Source organism: Cricetulus griseus, unplaced genomic scaffold, assembly GCF_003668045.3.
Source record: "Cricetulus griseus strain 17A/GY unplaced genomic scaffold, alternate assembly CriGri-PICRH-1.0 unplaced_scaffold_302, whole genome shotgun sequence".
Lineage (NCBI taxonomy): Eukaryota > Metazoa > Chordata > Mammalia > Rodentia > Cricetidae > Cricetulus > Cricetulus griseus.
The window spans coordinates 25774-32691 of record NW_023277034.1 but is presented as its reverse complement, the minus strand read 5'-3'; the positions used below and the strand labels follow the sequence as shown (position 1 = coordinate 32691).

The 6918-nt window shown below is 35.7% G+C and overlaps 1 long non-coding RNA gene across 1 annotated transcript; it reads right to left on the bottom strand.

The window, feature by feature from the left end:
- Positions 1–331: 331 nt before the first annotated feature.
- On the bottom strand, positions 332–1876 carry LOC113839135. The gene is made up of 3 exons (XR_004772646.1): positions 1766–1876; positions 1495–1555; positions 332–377 (listed from the first exon to the last, which is right to left on the bottom strand). It is a non-coding gene; the product is annotated as an uncharacterized LOC113839135 (long non-coding RNA).
- Between the last annotated feature and the right edge of the window lie 5042 nt (positions 1877–6918).

Genomic DNA, 6918 nt, shown 5'->3' with positions numbered 1-6918 from the left:
TACATTCATATGGTTTCTCTCCAGTATGTGTTCTTTTATGCGTTTGCAGATGACTGTGATAAGAAAAGGTTTTACCACACTGATTACATTTATAGGGTTTCTCTCCAGTATGTGATCTTTTATGATTTTGAAGAGCACTGTGCTGAGAAAAGGCTTTACCACACTGACTACATTCATATGGTTTCTCTCCAGTATGTGTTCTTTGATGAATAAGAAGATAACTGTGATATGCAAAGACTTTACCACATTGGTTACATTCATATGATTTCTCTCCTGTGTGTGTTCTTTCATGACTTTGGAGATAACTGTTATTTTCAAAGGCTTCATCACATTGTGTGTATACAGAAGAATTTTCTCCAGTTTGTCTTCTTTCATGCCTGCCAGGAAAAGGGTAATATATAAATGCTTTACGATATTCAATACAATGTTGAATATTGTTACCTGTATAAATTAATATTACAATTTATTCAAGTTGTAAAGAAGAATCAGATATTATAGTTTTATCACTGTGCTTACATTCTTGTTTTCCCCTTCATTAAGGGTTGCATGTATCTTTGAAAATAACTGTGAATATATAATCCTTTATTACATGGTTCTCATTTTCAGAACCTTTTTCTACAGGTGATTATTCACTTAATGAAAACTAGAAAAATTCAGAAGTTTATCATCTTTTTTTGTATTATTAACTTTTCCTTCTCTGTGAGTCATAATACATTTGCTAATGAACTACAAAAAACAGAAGTATTTACACAGACATAGAGTCATAGGGATTTTCTACAGAGTGAGCTTGGTGTACTATCAATGAAGATGGAAAACAAATTCCTGGTACACTTGAATCAAATTCAGGAAGTATGCTCAAAATAGGGACTACTACACGACTTTTAAATATCCTGCAATAGAGGTAAAACATGTTCTATATATCTTTGCTGAAATGGTTTGTATAATGACTAGTACATGATATTATTAATAATGTAAAGATTACAAAGGAGAGACCTCCTCAGTTAATTCATTTTGACTTTCTGTTCCTTATAGATATATGTTATTGTGATTACACATTCCCTATAATAACTTCCCCTTGACTCTTGAAAATAATTGCTCCTGTGACAGCAAGTACACGAGTAAAACCAACTTTTCCATGGAGTATTTGTTTAATGGAAGTTTGGAGACATCACTATCAATTCAATCATTTCTTTATCTTTAGTAAAGGTAGTATGAAATAAGTGGATTTACGGTACTACAGCATAGCATTCGTGGTGTAATGATTTATGTAGAAGTTTCTATCAATGCAATATTACCTTGTCTTCATTCTTAAAATATTGCCTTTCAAATGCAGTTAAAATACCTGAAATTGAGTTCTATGTTCTTGTAAGGATTTAATAATCATCAATGCAAATTAAGCTGTGCTTAAATACACTGCTGTTACTGTTTCAAACTTCAGGACACATTTCAATTTCTTCAGAGACACATTTCTGTGAGCTTGTAAATGAAAATTACCTGTCATGCCTTTTTGAACTTGCACAATGTTCTTCAATAATATTGTCTTCCCAAGAGTATCCTAAAATATAGGGCAAGAAAATGTATACAGTATTATTGTGAAATAATATAGGCAAATGTGCAAAAAATATGTTACTGTCCTCGGTGAGCTTTATAACTTTGATTTATTTATTACATTCTTTTTCTTTCTCAATCAAATTAAAGAAGAACACCAATAACCAAGGAACAGTTGTGCTATTATTGTAAAATTGGAAGGAAAACATTCTCTTACCTATATCATTGAGGTTCTCATAGGTCTCCAGCATCACATCTTTGTAGAGATTCTTCTGAGAAGTATCCAGCAAAGTCCACTCTTCCCAAGTGAAGTCAATATGCAAATCTTTATAATTCATGGCATTCTAAAATATCATACACATGTATGCAACTTAAATCATAATACTGACCATATTGTAAATGTATGTTTCTGTAGAACCTTATTTTAAAATGTGTTACTTTTATGCTATACAAAATTTGCTTAATGAAGTAACTATGTGTTAATTTTTTTCTCATGTATTAGTTTAATTTTATGAAGCTGTTATTCTTTGCCTGACTACAACATCTGATATTCTGATGAAGAGGTTTTTATCCAATATTGAGTCAGGGGAATAGATAGGCTGTGGTATCAGGAACAAGTATACACAGATTGATAAATCTGGAAGCAAGGAGGAAGGCTCAAGAAAAAGAAGAGTACAGGGCCAGCTACCCAGCCACACAACATGTCATGAAGTAGGAAGGAAAGTCAGATATACATAAATGGATAAAGGTAAAAGTCAAGAGGCAAAAGGTAGATTGGATCATTTAACTAGAGAAAAATTGGCTAGAAATGAGCCAAGTAAAGGACATGCATTATGTAACATTCAACTGTGTAACAATTTGGGACCGGGGAGGTTCCCTCCCCAAAAGGTATAAAGCTAAAGAACTAAAGGAGTAAAACATTTAATAAATTTTACCCAACATGCTATATTTTAATGTAAGGCCTGAGAATGCTGAAAAATATTTCCTTAATGAATTTCTCCCTACAGCCAGTACACTAAGTAGCAAAGATAACCTAAGTGAAAATGATTGCCAGAGCACAATCATGTGAATGCTAGAGGTCTAGAAAGGTTGTGCGTTGTTCTTCTCCATCTGTATATGACTATGCTGTGAGTTTTAGACTTTGCTCCCATGAAATCCTAAGAGGGCATTGACATCTGGGAGATCATGATGAACATACTTGTGTGGCTTAGCAATCTAAAGTTTGCTTTGCCAGTAAAAAGGCTAAAAGATAAATAGTTAATTAGCTCCAGATGTAAATGGAATTGAAAGAGGGATTGTTGAAATAAAGGAGTCTATATACTTTACGAATGCCTTAACTTTAGCAAAGTAAAATATATTTGTCAAATGAGAATCAAAACTGCTTTGCAGGAGCAATTCTGCTTTTGTTTCCACAGAAAACAAGAGGCTATAGATTTGCTCCCGGCTGACATAGATATTGTTATACCAAGTGAGACCACTTGAAGCTGACAGGCCAGGCATATCAACTAAAGTTACTGTTGCTCATCACAGGAACTAAACTTAATCTCAAATTTTCTCAGTGACCCCTTAAGGATGCCTTCAGCAGGAAACATCTGGAGAACATGACTCCCACATTCCCAAATTTTGGTGGGGGGGAGTCTTTTGATTATTTGATGGGTCATGGATAACTTATATTTAGGAAAATATAGGAGTCAGAAAACAAAAGGTTAGATTATTGAATCTAATGTAACTTTAAAAAGTTAGTAATTTCAAATATTTTGTATATTAATAGAAATTTGCGTTAATTTCTCTTACAACACACTGTAGATATGTTTGTACTCTTGCTTAAAAAATCTTTGTGTAGTGATACAAATTTTTGTATATTGATACAAATTTAAGTTTCGCTGTTAAAATGTATTGTATTTATGTTTCCACTCATAGTTTTTGAGTGCAAAAATCAATGGCTAATTTTATTTGAGCTTTTCATACATAAAGATAATTGAGGTTATCTCTGAAGAAAATTTCTATTCCAGTCTCATTTGCAAGAAAGTAATGATTTGTAAATTTCCTGTTTTTCAAACAATAATGACCTTAACAATAATGGCTACAGTATTTCCTATGACCCTAGATACATGAAATTAGGAGTCATGGTGTTGTGTTACTACTACAGTAAAATATTAATGGAGGAGCCCATCGTATTGGATGCTTCTATAATTTTTCACTGGAAATATTTTGTGATATGTGTATTTCCAATACTCACTGAAAAAAATCTCAACTTCACAGGCTTTTTTGGATTTCTTGTATATGATCTGAACTCATTCAATGAACTGCTTGTTAACATATTTGTGTATGTTAATCACAGTTCTACTACCCTCTTCAAAGACAGCAGATTTTGCAAGTCAAACCAGAATTTTAAAGAGTATGTGTTTGTTCATTTCTATTATTATTGATAACATTGATTATAGAGGGTATATAAGTAACATTCATGAAGCTATATGATAATTTTAAATAATGTTGCACGTTTATATATTTTTCCTGAAGTTAGACAATGCATTAAAAATTACCCACTCAGTTGATGTACACAGAAGGGTTAACTAACTCTTACCCCTTAATTTTATGTCTTAAACATTTATTTATCTATCTGTGTTTATGCATGCACATGCATGCATGTGTGTGTTTGTGTGTGTGTGTGTTTGTGTGTGTGTGTGTGTGTGTGTGTGTGTGTGTGTGTGTGTGTGAGTGTGTGTAGATCAGATGACAACCCTCAGGTGTCAATTTGCTTTCACCCCCCAACATAGGTCCTAAAGATTCAAAGTAAGGTAGGAAAACATGGGAGCAACTACCTTCATCCATTCAGCCATTTCACACACTTTTTAATATTAGCTAGCTAAAAGGGTTAAATTTAAGATGATAGAAGTCACAGATCACACCACTGGTTCTCACAACTTAACAACCTACAATCCAAACCACCAGAGAAGTTAGGAAACAAGGAGAATCCTAAGAGAGATATACATGGACTCAAAGAGAAGGGGAAAGGGACAAGATCTCCTGAACTGACTGGGACCATGTGGGGAGGGGAGAAAGAGTTAGGAAAATGAAAAGGGAACAAGAGGAGGGGAGAGGAGGACTAGAGGGAGCAAGAAGATTGAGACAAGGAAAGAATAGAGGAGAGAAAGAAAAAATATCCCATAATAGATGGAGCCATAATACATTTAAAGAGAAATCTGCCACTAGAAAAATGTCCAGTGATCTACAAGGATAAAACCAAATAACATTGTAAGGAATAGTCAAGAATTTACCTTAAATGGAGTTCTATGGTAATGAGATTAATGACTAACTTACATGCCATCCTGGAGCCTTCATCGAGTAGCTGATGGAAGCAGAAGCAGACACCTAAAGCTAAACACTGAGCTACACTCCTGGAATCTAGTTTCAGATAGGGAGCAATGATGAGCAAAGGGGTCAAGGCCAGACAAGAGATATCCACAGAAACAGCTGAGCTGAACAAGGGGGCGCTCATGGACCACAGACTAATAGCAGGGAAAACAGTATAGGACTGATACAGGCTGTAGTGGATTAAAATTTATACCTAGTGTACAAATGGAATTCAGGAGCCCATTCCACATAAAGCAACCCTCTCTCAGCTGAGAGACATGGGGATGGTTCTAGGCCATGTTCCAAATGATATGACAGACTTAGAAGATCACTGTGGAAGGCCTCACCTTCCCTGAGGATCAGAACGGGGATGGAGGAGGTTGGGAAAGAAACTGTGACTGACATGTAAAACAAAATATTTTCTAATTTAAATTTAAAAAGAAAGAAATGCTCCCCATTTTCATGGCCTATGACACATAACATGGAATCTGTCTAATCTACCTACACAGCACCATGCACACTTGAGAAAAATCTACACATCAGAAACTCCTTTTCTCCCCTGGAACTAAAATTCACTGAATCACATCATTGTGTTTAGTTGTACCACCAAGTAGAAAGCATTCTAATCATTTATTTGTGAAGGACAATTCACATCACCATTTTTCTACAAATTCCTAAACACTTTACAATATTTTAATACAAACCTGACAATGGAATGCAATATTAAGAACTTCTAGAAACCAGACATTCAGTTCTAATCTGTCTTCCCACTACAAACAGAAGAACTGTCCATATGTGAACACCAGACAGTGATGCTGCAAGAATTATATCCCCCATACCTGGGCTGCAATCTCCTCTTAGCCAGTAAATACATACTGGGAGGCATGGAGGACAAAAGCCATTGCCCAGGTCAACATATGGACCAACAGAACTACACACTGTCTCATGTTCTGTTCAACTTCCAACAGAATTCAAAGCTTAATGGGTGACGGTGATGGTGGTGGCACATGCCTTTAATAACAGCACCTGTGATGCAGATGCAGTAAGATCTCTGTGAATTCAAAATCACACGGCTCTATATGGTGAGCCCGAGTAGGCCATGACAATTAAACAGGGGAATGCTATCTTGAAAAACAAGCAGTCAATAAATAAATAAATAAATGAAATGATAGCTCAGCAGACCTGCTCTGATCACCATTCACCCACCATGGTATAGTTCATCATCTTTCTTATGACTCATTTCAGCAAAGGCAGAAGAAACCATGGAAGAACCCACAAATTACCCAGACATTAGTACTCCTGACTGCCAACACCTGCCCCCAAAAAACACACATTGGCAAAGGCCATGCTGCTAGGACTCCTATTAGAGGCTTCCCTATTGGGTCTTCAGAGAGCAAATGACTCAGACAGCACACTCCTTACAGATCTGCCCTTACAGCAGTATAGGCATACCCCTAGTGTAAAAAGTTTGTATTTTAGTAACAAGTAACAACTCCTCTTCTCTCGTATAACACATCCTGTTCTTCATCCAAAGCACAGAGTCCTTTGTGGGCACATTCCATTACACACTCAATGACCTGTGCAGGAAACCCATTGCCTCAGAGCTGGGAAACTCTGAGACCATACACATGCTACATCCACACAGTAACTGTTGTCTCTGTGTAACTGAGTTAAAGAAAAGCAGGCCACAGATTAGAAAACAATGGAATATAGATAGAGCTTGGAGGCAGAAAATGCAAGGTGAACATGATGCATTTACAATCTCAAAAATTATTTTGAAAACTTGAAATAGGCTGTATGACCCTGAGTTCCAGAGACTAGAGACCTGCATTATAGCAGATGAAAGTTTCTCATACCTTTCCTCTAAAGATAAACACCATAAATTAGAAAGATTCCAGTCCTTAGAAGTAGATACTAGTATTAAGTAAAATACAATCACACAGCCAGATATTCCTTAAGTACACCATTGACCTGAAACAACAGGTCATTCTTCAGGGACAGTGTCCTGAGTTGAAG